The following is a 14,531-nucleotide window of genomic DNA, read 5'->3' on the forward strand; positions in this document are numbered from 1 at the left end:
GTAAATTCATACCTGCTTCTCAAAGGCTTTCCCAGCAGCTCTGTATGTGCTAACACACACGTGTCACACACTCAGATGTGCACACATGCACCTCCATCCTCATTAACCCCTTACTGCACCTCATGGGTCTCAGAGACATACGTGCCCACTGCCTTGTGCAGCGTCATGTGCTTCGGTCTGCATTTCCCCCACAGAGGACTGCGAGCTGCTTAAGGAAGGGCTGGATCCATTTGTATGGCCATGTGCCATCCCCAGTTGCTTGACAATGCCTGACACATAGCAGCCCCGCAGTAAGTACCTGTTGGATTGGGTGGCTGGGGCACTGGATACACATCTCATGCCAGGAACCAATCGCTGGGATCCGGTCAACACCAGAACAGCACTAAACTCGAAAGCCAGAATAATCATGAAAGCCGGGAGAAGTGGTGCTGTGGTTAATGATAATTTAGCAAGACCACTGCCGTGGAGGCCAAATCAGCTCGTGTGAGAGCCTGGCCCCTCCCACCTCCCAGCCACCCAGAAGCTGATGGGCAGGTACCCATGGCTGTCCAATGTGCTCTTAGAAGAGTGTTCTGTTTCTTATGACCAGAAGAGAAAGAGGACTTACCCAAGACCCAAAAGCTTGCTGATGGTAAACATGAGGCTCAAACCTATGCCTCCCAGCCTCGGATCCACTCTCAGCTCCCAGCACACTCACTGCTATGATACACAGCCTTATTGATCGAGAACTCTAGAGTCCCTCTGTGAATTAAGATTTATCTCCTGTTTCTTTCCAAGCTCTGAGGTGGCTGGAGAGACAAAAGGAATACAGATAAAGTTGTCAGAAGACCTGAAATTCTGTAGTCACGCAATGCAGCTCGTGGAACAGCAGCACTTGTGACCCTGTCTGCGGGCCTGTGATACAGAGAAAAACACTTTTCCTCCAGGACTCCCAGTAAAGGGGCACCATTACCCACTGTAGCATACCAAAAAGTTATACACATGCTGTGTTACACATAACGAGCAGAACAGGACTCCACAGGCTACAATGGGATGGGCCCCTAGGGTCATGCAACCCAGGCTAAGACTGAGGAGCTGTAGGAAGAACTCTGAAAGCCATATGATGACCAAGGACAAAATGTCTGGATTTGGATCCAGAAATCATGAACTCGTTTCTGAATCCTTACCTCAGTTGTCCCGAGTTTTCAATAACTCACCAAGTCCCTGAAACTCAGGTTGCTCATCGGTAACATAGGGGTAAGAGTGATCTCTGCTCTAATTATCGAAAGTGCTGAGCGCTTATTTACACTTTGTAAACATGGAGAGAGAGAATCAAATGGTGGTCAGTGTTACTCCTCACACCATGTGTGGACTCTGTGGTCATCAGGGTGTCTATTCTTCATGTGCATGAGTTCCCATGTATGTAAGTGTGTATGTATTATGTATGTATGTATGTATGTATGTATGTATGTATGTGCCTAGGGTCTTCAGAAGTTAGGAGATGTCAGATCTCCTGGAACTGAAGTTGCAGGAGGTTGTGAGCCATCAGGTGGCTGCTGGAAACTGAGCTCAGGCCCTCTGCCAGGGCAGGAAGCATAACCACTGCGCCGTCCTTCCAGCCTCATGGCCTCCTGAATTTAACTCACCCATCACTAATCTAAGGTCTTTCTCATCAACAATAATTTTTTTTGAGTAGCATCTCTGTGCCCAATTGTCTCCTTGGCAACAGATACAATAATCACTTGGTACCTGCCACAATAGTGCAAACAGCCCATATATATTAATTCCCAACCATGATTGCAGTCTCATTCTGCCACAATCTATCTTGAGGTGCTGACCAAATCAACGTACCATTTTAGGCAGCAAGGATCTTGGTTTGAAGAGGTTCTGAAAACACTGAACTTCTTTATTGAATGTGAACTTCAAGCTGTTTGTCAACCAGTAAAAAAACACACCCTTAAATATACCATATGCCAAGTGTTAGCATATGAGATAGCTTTGATGCTTAACTCTAGTTCTTATTAAAGTTAGAAAATTCCTGGGCAGGCAAGATGGATCAGAGGGTGGAGGCGCCTGCTGCTAAGTCTGTCAATCTGAACTCAGTCCTTGGAACTCATATGGTAGAAGGAAAGAGCTAAGTCCTTCAAGTTGTTCTCTGACATCCACAAAGGCACTGTGACACATGTATGCCTACACACACACACACACACACACACACACACACACAATAAATAAATAAATAAATAAATAAATAAATAAATAAATAAAGTACAAATAAAAATGAATAATTTTTTTAATTAGAAAAATGTACCTTCAACTTAGGAAGTTGATTTTAATTATACATTGTCATATCTTACATATTGAGGTCTCATCAGTGAGCTATATTGATAAAATGAACTAGAGCTGGAACCATGCCTTATAAGCTAAGAGTGATCATTGCTCTTGCAGAACACGAGGTTTAGACTCCCAGCAACCACATGGTGACCCACAACCATCACCAACTTTAGGTCCAGGGGATCAGATGGCTGCCTCTGACCTCAGAGGGCACCAGGCATGCACAGGGTACACATACCACATACCTACTCTAAGGCAAAACCCTCATACACATACAATTTTAAATTTTTAAGTGCATATTTTTAAAATGAAGTGTGTAAATCATTTACCTGAATAATCTCTAGAGTCATCCCACATGGCACATGCCTTCCATTCTGTGGGGACAGAGAATGTAAGGCCCGCCCTCAACTTGACACAAAAAAGCATCATGATGCAATCTACCCAGTTATTCTAGCTACCCTTTTAATTAGCTCTTCTATTTTCTCAGTGTTCTCTGCGCACACGGTTACCCAGAATTAAAACTTCATTTCCCAGCCTCCATTGCAGCTTGTGACCACATGACCACAGATTGTGACCCACAGATTAAATATAGAGGTAGAAATTGTGTGTGTGTGTGTGTGTGTGTGTGTGTGAGAGAGAGAGAGAGAGAGAGAGACAGAGAGACAGAGAGACAGAGAGACAGAGAGACAGAGACAGAGACAGAGACAGAGACAGAAAGAAAGAGAGGGAGAGAGAGAGAGAGCTTTGAAGAGTACACTTTTTTAAAAAAAAGCCTGGTTTCCTTCCGTCCTCACCCACTTGCTGGCTGGAATACAAGCAGCCACTTGAGCTGCAAAGTAGAAGTTACAGGATGGCAGAGGACCTTGGCCTGAGATGGGCAAATTCTCTTCTGACTTAAACCGCTGCTACTTAGGGATTTTTCCAGCTCACAGTCAAAGCTCATCCTAAAACAACAAGCCTTCATCATGTTCTCACATTCCCCATGGAGCTGTAAGCATTCAGCACCTCTCCTCTTGAGATCACAGCAAGACCTTCAGCTACATGTTATCAAGGCCATCAGTAGTTCACACGTGCAAAATGGCTATCATGGCTGGTTCTTCCTCTGGGCATTTCTCTGGGACTCAGTCACAAAAGAGCAACTAAAAAAAATTTAACTCTCATATGACTGGACCCTTGCAAGGAGCTGTGTCACAGGAAGTCATGACTGTCAAAGGTCAAGGTCACAGAAGTTTTCCCATTATCTCCTAAGGAATTGTCACACCAATAACCAAGAGGGCCAGCACACATATACACAATTCCTTCCCTTCTGGTTTATTTCTGTTGCTGTGATAAAACACCCTGACTTTCTTAGTTAGGGTTTTACTGCTATGAACAGACACCATGACCAAGGCAACCCTTATAAGGACAACATTAAATTGGGGCTGGCTTACAGGTTGAGAGGTTCAGTCCATTATTATCAAGGTGGGAACATGGACAGCATCCAGATAGGCATGGTGCTGGCGGAGCTGAGAGTTCTACATCTTCATCTGAAGGCTGCTAGCAGAATACTGACTTCCAGGCAGCTAGGATGAGGGTCTCAAAGCCCACGCTCACAGTAACACACCTGCTCCAACAAGGCCACACCTACTAATAGTGTCACTCCCTGGGCTGAGCGTATACAAACCATCACACTGACCAAAAAGCAACTTGAGGGAAGAAAGAGATTTCATCTCAGCTGACAATTCTAGGTCTTGCTTGAAGTAAAGTCAAGGCAAGAACTCAAACATCCATAATCAAGAGCAGAGAGAAACAGATGCGCTCGTGGTGGCTGCTGGCTGCTAACTTTCTGTCCTCTTATATACTTCAGGATGCTCTGCCTAGGGAATGGTATCACCCACAATGGGCTGGGTCTTTTTATCTCAACTACAATCAAGACAAATCCCCATAGATGTGTCCATAAGCCAACATGGCCTACATAATTCCTCATTAAGACTCACATCTTAAGTAATTCTAGGTTATGGCAAGTTAGCATTAAAAGTTGTCATCACACCTTTAGGTTTCTAGACTGTTCTCACATGCTACGTATACATTTCATATGTGTGTAATGAGAGTGTGTGTGTGTGTGTGTGTGTGTGTGTGTGTGTGTGTGTGTGTGAAATGAGTGTGTGAATGTATGTGTGTGTTTTATGGCCAGGAATAAACTTGTCATAAATTAATGGGCACAAACAACAGCTTACGAATAATCTTTCCCAAGGTCCTTGGAGACTCTTGCAGTTTTCATGTGTGTGTTTATAAATTACAGAAGCCAGCTCCCTTTGTCCTAAGTCCTAAGTGGTTAGAGCCTCTGATCTTTCACCCTGAATATGGGACAGGAATAACTTGCTGTGGACCTCACGGAATCCTTCTTGGGGAAATCTGAGTCACCTATACATTTAGTCTTGTTTGGGGGGGGGCTGTATACATGTAGTTCACAATCCCAGCCCTGATGTCAAGTGGACTCTGAGAAGGAATGACTAACCAAAGCACTTCTAACATAATCCATTCAGAGTATTTAAACACAGTTCATCTCAGGCTGGCCGTGTGTTTCTGTTGGTAGAGTGTGTGTGAGGCACATATACAAGGTCCTGTTTTCTGTCCCCAGCATGGCAAAAACCAGGTGTAGTGGTAGCCTGTACTCCTAGCACTCGGGGGGATGAGAGGCTGATCTTCAACTACATAAGTGAGTTTAGGCCAGCCTGGGCTACATAAGACCCTCTCTCAACACAAAAATAAAAACTAACTTAAATAATCACTAAAACCCAGGACAGTCATTCCTCAGTGGAGCGTGGTAGCACATGTCTTGTAGCCTCAGCATTTGGGAGGTTGAGGCAGGAATTCAAAATTTAGGGGCCTATGACCCTGCCTCTAAAAGAATTGATAAGCTGTTTATCTAAATGTGTTATTATCAGTTTGCAAGTTGTGGTGGAGCAGAAAGAAGGGGATCTGAGAGGCAGCTGGGAGGAAGATTAGGGAGGCTCTCCATGGAGGGGGAGGAGTCTGGGTCGGATGCACACACCCTGATTCCCAGCCCACTGTTCCTGCTCTGTGTCAAAGCTCACCTCCTCCGGCTTCAGTTTCTCTCTAACTCTGCCCCCTGTCCTCTGCCTCAGCCACAGAGGGAAGATCGAGGAGCTTGCCTCTTCTCTGTAGGTTCTTACATACCTAGTCAGGCCCCAGCCCTGCCTGCCAATGCCGTCTGAAGCCAGACTTCAGATAACAGTGTGGCCCACAGTCCAACAGAGAGAAGACACTATCCGCAGAGAAGGGACTCCCATGGCCCAGCTCTGCCATCACCACAGGCACCCACGGAGCAGCTGACTAAATGGTGTCAGAGGGAGCAGTTTATTTATCTGCAGGAGCTGGCCCACACAGCATTGACTAACGAGGCTCTTGCTATAGGCATCGCTCAGACCCAATTCCTGGGCATCACCGCCTCTGCCAGGGATCTATTAGAGTCCCTTCGGAGCAGCATATGTCTTCCATGGCATCTTTTATTCCTATGTACAGAGGAATATGGTCTCTAGTGCCACGGCTGGATCACTGTACTGGTGAGGCACTTTAAAACCCAGACACACAGCAGAGAAAAGGTATCGATAAGAACTGCGAACGCCCACATCTAAGGATCACCCACAGGGAGGGCCCAGAGTGGAACCCTTTAAGAGCCTGTGCTCTGGAGAAAGAGCATTTGGTAGGGATTGTGGCTATTTTCTTGTATGGAGATTTTTGTCTGGTGGCAAGCGTGTGCACATGTGTTCAAATGAACGTTATGTGTGTGCACATGTATAAGGAGGGCAGATATCAGCCCTGGATGTCATTTCTCGGGAAACTGTTCACACTGAGTTTCAAGACAGGGGGCTCCTCACTCCGACCTGGAACTTGCCTATGGGGGATGGCTGGCTGGACACCCCTGATATCCTGGGGTGCTGGGATGGTGTTTTTAATGTGGGTTCTGGGAACCAAGTCAGGTCTTCCTGCTTCACAGTAAACACTTTCCTGACCGAGCCATCTCCCCAGCCCACGTTGGGAACATTTCCATTGAAGTTACTGTGTCTCACTTGGCTGTCCCAGTCAGTTTGCGACAATGTTCAATCCACATCTCTGGCCCATTATCCAGCCTGGAAAACATATATGGAATTTTCCTTCCCCCAATATAGGATTTTTCCATTGTCTTCCACCCACCCACCCCAACTCCACCTTCCCAGATCTTGTGAGACCCAGATAGTTACCAAAATAACCAATAGCCGCAACATCTGGAAACCCAAACAGACACAGGAAAGGTACAGCGGGAGGGAAGAGCCATGAAAACAGGAAACACAGAGAAGAGAATATAAAAAAAAAACAAAACAAAAAAAAAAAAAAACAAGGAGGCCTGGCCCTGCCGCCAGAGAGGAGGTCAGAGGAAGGGGTCATGAGCTCATCCACCCCAAGTTCTCAGAGTCAACAGAGAATCACCAATGACATCGTCCCGTGACTGCACAAAGCAACCCACACCACAGCGTGTTCACAACTGCCTCACGCACACAGCCACAGCCTCCCTCCAAGCCAGGTAACAGCAGCATTGGCAGGGAGTGACAGTCAGCCCTGCATGGCCACCTGCACCCAGCCTGGTCCCAGAGGCCTCCAGAGGCCTCTCCATCTCTACCATCTCCTTATTCTAAGGCACAGCTAAGCCAATACCATTTTGCTCAGTTAGTGGGATGTAACTAGCAAATAACCAATCTGGACTAAAATGGGCTGACTGGACGGTTCTGTACATAAGGTCACTTACCACCAAACCTGACAATCTGAGTTCAGCCCTTGGACCCAGATGATAGTAGAAAGCTGACCCCTGTATGTTGTCCTCTGACCTCCATATGTACACAGTGGTGTGTATACACACACACACACACACACACACACACACACACACACATACACACACACACAAAATAGAATAGAATAGAATAGAATAGAATAGAATAGAATAGAATAGAATAGAACAACTCTGCCCATACCACCCAACACTCATTTCCTGCCCCAGGTTTCCAGCTCAAATCAGGGTGGTAAGTACCCACAGCTGAGAGGAGCAGAACCCAGGGGCCTCTCCTGAGTAAAGTGCTAGGTGCCAGAGCCCATGATGGCTGCTGAGGCGTCAGTACTACAGATCCCAGAGGCAGGAAGCATCTCTCTTTTGGAATGCAACGAAGCAGGGAGAATTTATGTCTGAGAAGCCTGGGCCCCTAGGGTCCCTCTAGCTCTGAAAGTTCTGCCTGCCTGGCAGGGAGCCATGCCTTGTGTGGTTTACCAACCTGCACAAGTGAGATACGAGAGGCTCTCTCTGGCCCAAGTGGTCACCAGCTTGGTTTTGCCAACAGCTTGGGTTTGAGCCCAAGATGGGTGAGGCCATTTCCCAGTCCTTTGGCACATGGCTCTCTGGGAGAAGGGCCCATCCAAGAGACATCTTCTCCCTGGAACGTCACGTAGAAGCTACAGATCTGCAGCCATCCATCTCACACACACACTGAGTTCCTCGCTCACATCTTTCCTCCTTACCAGATCGCACTGGACAGTGGCTCTATTGTCTGACTTTCCCAGGGCTCAGCCATAAGTGCACGCTTGTGTAAAGATGCACAAAAACCTAAGATGAACCCAGGAGCCAATTGGCTAAGGCATTCACCAGGAAGAGTCCCCAGCTAACTTGGGGACGAGATGAGGCAAAGCTAATTCGAAGTTCAGATGGATGAAAGCAGAGCCTGATAGGTTTCTGCTATAGCCCATGGGAATCTCTTTCTTCGGGCTGTTTGAAGTAAGGTCTAAGGAGCCAGGGTGGACACAATGCCCAGTGTGGGAGGCTTCCACTTCCCGGGGACCCCCAGGAGGCCCTCAGCCAGGCTGGGGAGGAGGTCTGGAGGAGCTTTCGGCGAGATGCCACCTCCCTCTTGAACTCTCCTCCCCGCCCCCTCCCAGGTTTCTTTGAGAGGGTGCCAGGGTTTCACATGCTGGCTTAGGAGCAGCTCCTTCCTCATCAAAGGCCAAGCAGGAGGAGTTTTTGTTGCCGGCTCTGCTGGGAGGGGCGGGGGCCCAACGGTGAGACCCCCATGGAGGAAGGATCTCAGACAGCTGTCTGCCAAGGCACAGAGGCACGGCTTTCTTATTTTATGAGAAAGAAAACAAACAAACAAACAAAAAGATCTAAGGAGAAGGGAAGAAAGGTATCCACGGAGACCATTCTAAGGAGCCCAAGACGGCCAACGCCGCCAGCCGGGCAGTGGGGCACCCCGCTTTGTTCTAGTGGAAGATCCGAGGCTTACTTGGACCAGAAAAAAACAAAACCACCAAGTGAATAATCAGATGGCCCTGGACGGGCTACAGAAGACGATCGAGCGCCGCCCATGCTCTTGCTGGCCTCCTACAGAGATGAGAACCTCCCCCAAGACTGCCATTCTCCAAAAGTCTAGTTCTTGGCATGGACCCTGGCAGTAAGGGATTAGAGGGTCTGGGGCCTGCTCTGGTCTTCTTCCTGCCAGTTCTACATGGAACAAAATACCTATTGCTGAATGGCTCACTGGGAAACCGCTCCCCCAACCCCACTCTCCACTCCCATCATGCCTGTGTGTGCAAGGGTCCCCCAAAGTTTGAGAATAAGATGGAGTCTCTTGGAAGAAGTCTCACTGAGTTTGTTGGGGGGGGGGGGGCGGGGAGAGTCATTACAACTATAAGACCAGGAAAGAACAATAAACTACCCAGAGGCTGGGCTAACACAGCAGCAGCTCACTTCCCCAGTATATGGATGGCTCTAGGTTTGAGTGCACACGTGTGTGCGCACACACACACACACACACACACACACACTTTATCACAGTGACAATAAATTCCGAGGGGGGGGCGAACCCAACTGTGCTATGTTGTTTGTTTTGTTTGGTCCAAGTAACAGTCTGCCTGGCAGAAAGGGTCCTGTCACACACACACACACACACACACACACACACACACACACACAAAAGGCCTGGAGTTAGGACACGAAACACTCATCTCCTAAAAGCTTCTGCAATAAAATGGGCATTTGAAAAGGAAAAATCAAAACAGGAAGGGACCCTTTTCTCTGTGACTCTCTCGGCTTGCCCTGCTCCTGGAGTTAGCAGTTAGGCTAGATTCATGTTTTCTCAGACCAAACTGGTATTTTTCTTCTTTCTCAATCCATGTGGGATCCATGTGCAATCTCTCTAACATTTGCAGTGGGGCAGTAGATGGCATAGGACAGTACAAGGAAACATAGAAAGAACATTGAAAACACACACACACACACATGCATACATATGTATATGCATACATATACTTATGTACACATAAATGTACACATGTATACACCTTCATGTATATGCCCAGACAAACACACATATATGCATGCATGTGCATACCCACATAAACACACACATGTGCACACACATGCACTCATATACATACATGCATGCATGCACATACCCACATATACATGCACACATCTGCACACACGTACTCATAATCCTATATGCATACATGTGCATATCCACATATACATGCACACATGTGCACACACATGCATTCACACTACTTCTATAATATCTTTCCCCTGTTTGCTTCTGCTTTCCTCTCCTGACTCCTCCCTGACTCCTCCCCATTTCCACACACAGCAGAGCCCACCTAGCTGTTCCCAGTCAACCTAGTCAGAGGACTAGGGGAACCATGAGGATGACAGACACATACTCTTTAGTAAGTTGATTCAACAAAACTGAATAGCTCAAGGAGAAGGAAAGGGCAGCAGTTACTGGTAGCTCTGGTAAAGGTGATTGGCAGCTAACGATGCAAGTTTCAAAGATTTTTTTTTTCAAAATTGTGGATGTATCTCAGTTGGTAGAGCACTTGCCCACCATGCATGAGATTCTGAGTTCAATCGCCAGCACTGCATAAACCTATCAAGGTAGGCACGTTCCTGCAACCCCAGTACTTGGGAGGAAGGAGCAAGTGGGTCAGGAGTTCAGGGTGAGCTTCAGCCACATAGGCCCGCCTGGGCTACGCAAGATCCCATCTTACAAAAATACAATCAATCACTGGTTTAAACAAGTATTTATTGCATACTTACTGAAGGCCAAGTCTGGGTCTAGACTCAGGGAAATGAGGCTGAGAGAGACATTGCCTCTGTCTTGCCGAGAGGGACGACAGACAAGATCTGCTGAGTGAAAGCAAACAATACTTAAGATTTAAGTCTCACACAGTGGTTAGGAGCTGCAAAGGAGATAGTGACTTGGTAAAGAGACCAATGAAAGGCAAGTGCGCCCACTCTCTGGTCTTTGCAGGCAGAGCTGCCTCACTCGAGGGCTTGAGGTTGTCCCTAAGATCCACCTGAAGAGGGACACCAAGGCTTGGGAGGGGACTGGCAGGTGGGGTGAGCAGAACAAGCAGAGAAGCAGTGGGGAGGGCAGGGGGGGTGGCTGGATGAGTCAGCTCGGCCAAGCCCTTTTCCAGGACACCAGCAAAGCCCCCTCATCTGAGGAGAGACATTCAGATCTAACGCAAGCATAATTCCTTCCCTGCCTGAGCCTCTTGTTTTATTCCAGCCCCTGACTCTATTTCCTCTGCTTCCCAGTAGAGCATACACACAGGCACACAGCTAAAGGGGCTTCCCAGAGAAAATGAAGTCTTTTCTTCAAGATCTTAGGACCACCCGTAATCTGGGCACATGACCAAAAACCCTGCGTGGAATGTGAGTCAGAGGCCCAGTGGCTGGGTGGACATGCCACCAAGCCACAGAACAGAGGAGGTGTCTAGGGCAGCTCTGTCTTGCTTTATTTTTCCCTCCCCCATTCTATATAAACAGCACTGGTTCATAATGTGCTGGGTTTTCTTTTTTTAATAGATTAAGAGTCTGAGAGGTGAGGAACATATCCCAGCAGTTGGCACATAGCATGACTTTTTTCTTTCTTTGCTCTCCCCTGTCAGCAACGCCTTCCTCCTCCTCCATCTGAGCCACCGCCAGCCAGCGCAGTCTTCCTTTTCCTGCATGTTGCTCGAACATTCAAAAGTTGGACAACAAGGCTTTAATTCAACTTGATCATCTTCTCAAAAGGAAAAATTAGAAGAGAATTTTTTGTAAAGAGGAAAAAAAAGAACTGGGGGGGAGAACAAAAGTTGGGAGAGGCCAGACTCAATGGATATGATCTGAATGCATATTTGTGTTACAACCAATACAACCGGCATCAGAGAGGGACCAAGATCAAATAAACGGAGGAACCTGACAAAGAGAAGAATAGATGGTATTGCAGCCATCTGTTCTGGAGGACACCCAAATCTGTCTGAATCCGTGAGGCCAAGCTACCAGCTATTCTAAGACGCCCCATTCCAAGAGTGGCCCGATGTGGAGCCGCACAATCAGTTTCTCTCACCATCACTTTGGCTGCAAGTTTTTTGTGCAATTAAGTAATTTATTCCTTTCTTCAGCCTCCTGATTCTAATGAAGCTGAGCCACAAACAAGCCTCAGTTGTTCCTATTCAAGGAGTCTGATTGCATCTGGCCATGATTGCTGAAAACCCTGAAGAGGAAGCAGGGAAGGGAGGCATGATGTTTGGGGGGGCAATAGGTGAGGACCTGCCTCTCTTGACCTATAATACATTAGTGTCACTGAACATTTGGCAGCCTTCAGATGATTAGCAATGAAGATGAATCAAGCAAAAAGGGGGTAGGAATCTGCCCCATCTGAATCACCAGCACTGCATACATTTGCATGCTGATTAGCTGTTCTTTTGTCTGTGTTCCTAATTATTGTGACACATTATGTCTTCATCATGAGGATTCTGATCTGTCTTGTTCAAAATGCATGTAGAAAAAAGTGCTGTTTATTGATTCAACATGTAACTTTTATTTCTATGTTTGCTTTAATTAAATACATATTTGATTGCCTCTGCCTGCTGTCTTTTTTTTTCTTTCTATTTTTTTTTTTGCTCTTATTTATTTCTTCTTGTTGACAAACACACAGGTAACCTTCCTTTATCAGGCTCCGATCAGCTGGTGCGCATCGCATCGCCTCTCCTGCTCAGCCCCCCTTTCTCCACCTCAGAGGTGCTAGTTTCCTTGAAGAGGGAGGGAGAATGGAGAAGCAAAGAAGCCAATGTCCTGGTGACTTCGTGGAGGAGTGTGGAGGAGACTGCCTCCCCCAGGCCAGCCTCCCCAGCTGTCCAACCTTAACAAGAGCAGGCAAACACCCACGACTCCAGAGAAGGGGTTTCCTGGAATCACACACAGAAGAAGAGGGTTAAAAATTACATGGTCCTGTGAAGACAGGAGGCTCTCTGTCTTCCCGGTTTATTTCATCTTCACACTTTATTATGGAAGGGGGATGTATCTGTGAACTAGGGTACCACATGCCTGTGGCTGGGGCCAGGCCTCCTAGTCTCTGCTGGAAATCCAGGTAGACAGGGAGTCTGTCTCCCCCAGAGCTGGCCTTATAGCTACTCAGCCCCTCTTTCTATAAAGGAGGGAAAGCACCGGGCCTCACACATCCCTAAGCAACATGATCAGAAAATCAGCATCTCTAGAGAGTGAGGTAGAGACAAAGAACTCTGAAAGCATACGCATAGGGAAGCATTACCCCACTGTCTGCTGGGTCTGTGCCCTCCAAAAGATAGGATTCTTCCTTCTCAAGGAAGGGGGAAGGGAAGGAGAGAGCAGAAAGGTGTTTATTTCCTGTTCCAGCCACTCCTGATCCTGATGTCCTCCCACCTTCCAGCCTGGAACATGCTACGCAGCTGTAAGGAACACAAAGCTCATTGGTGAATCCAATCAGGACCCTTAGAGAGGAGAAGAGTACCACAGAGGAGGAGCGGATGCGAGCGTAATTGAGAGCCAAGGGCCCATGCATGCCCAGAAAGCAGGCCCAGCCCACCAGAATGCAAATGGCTCCTTGCTGAAGAGGCATAATGCCCACGCTCTTCCTCTTAATGGGCGATGATTGGCTGGAAATGTAATCAACAGCTCTGCCCCCAACATCTATCCCTGCGGGGAGGGATGGTGGGATCCATATTCATGAGAGCACAGGCCTGCAATGTGTGCTGGGTGCTGGGGGGTAGCAGGGGGCCAGAGATGGCCTGGATGAGCTCAAGGTCCTTGGAGAGCAATAATGAGGCCCCAGTGCAGAACACAGGTGCTGTCAGAGCCCCTGGCCTGCCCAGCCTTTCCCTTCCAAATCAGCACCCTACATGGTCATGCATCCCTAAACCTGGAGCCAAAGAGAACTTGAATGCTGTGAGTCCATTCTCTGTGTGTGTGTGCATGGGTGTCCCTCCTCCCTGAATTCTCCTGGAAGTGCTTGCACCAGCCCTGGCCCAGCAACACGAGGTGCAGTCAGAAGGAGAAGACACAGAGAAGACAGCAACCAAGAGCCCAGGTGTCACAGAGGGCCTTCAAAATTAATCTTAGAACCAAGTGCTGACTGAACCAAGCTGCTGCTTCTTCAAAGACAACAGGCCTAACCCCACTAGGCTGTCATTAGTTTGCTGACTGATGCTGCTAGTCTTACCCCATGCTTGCAGAGGTTGGACATCTAAGATCCAGGATTCTCCTCACTCTAAGGTCCTGCCCTCCTTGTAGCTTAGATGCTTATATGCCCCAGCCATAAGGAAATGACGGCCGAAGAGATGGAAAGAGTTTTCCTAGTATCCATTCTTCACAACGGTGAAAGCCAGAAGAAATCCTCTGGTTTGTTTAACAAGCAAAAATCCACGACAGACACGTAAACTTCTTCCAAGAGTGGTCACTAAGCACAGTTCATCTGTTTGACTTTTCACATTTGATTGTTCTTCAGCTCCTTCCAAACCATATTCATGTTCCCAAAGGAAAAGACCATCACACACACACACACACACACACACACTATAATTGTATTATTGCATGTGAGGTTTTACACATTCTAGGCAGGCAGCCATACTGAACTTAATTCCTGAGCCCCAGGACTGAGGCTCTTCCATCACAGGGCAGGTCCACTCAAACCCAAGGCCCCAAAATACTAAATGAAGGAGTATAAGAGTCATCAGATAGAGCTGACTACCTCATGGGGAATTCTCAGAGCGAAAACAATACTCCATATGATATTGCAGTACCAGGAGATGACTTCCATTAGCTCAGACCTACAGAATTTACAACGCCAAGAGCCAGCCCCAATGTAGACAATTCCCCTGGAGGACTGAAATGC

At 47.4% G+C, this 14,531-nt stretch overlaps 1 long non-coding RNA gene across 6 annotated transcripts in view; it reads right to left on the bottom strand.

Moving 5' to 3' along the window:
- Gm38452 overlaps positions 1–14,027 on the bottom strand; it is a 30,351-nt gene extending 16,324 nt beyond the window's left edge. The window contains exons 1-4 of one of the 6 annotated variants that reach the window (XR_865872.2): positions 13,064–14,027; positions 10,430–12,570; positions 608–788; positions 299–382 (exon numbers count right to left, since the gene is read on the bottom strand). This is a non-coding gene — a long non-coding RNA (predicted gene, 38452). Of the gene's footprint in view, positions 1–298; positions 383–607; positions 789–7,863; positions 8,170–10,429; positions 12,571–12,932 lie in introns of those variants that run through there. The other 5 variants (XR_865869.2, XR_865871.2, XR_373860.3 and 2 more) reach the window with 5 other exon arrangements.
- Positions 14,028–14,531: the final 504 nt, after the last annotated feature.

This window comes from Mus musculus, chromosome 1 (assembly GCF_000001635.26).
Source record: "Mus musculus strain C57BL/6J chromosome 1, GRCm38.p6 C57BL/6J".
NCBI lineage: Eukaryota > Metazoa > Chordata > Mammalia > Rodentia > Muridae > Mus > Mus musculus.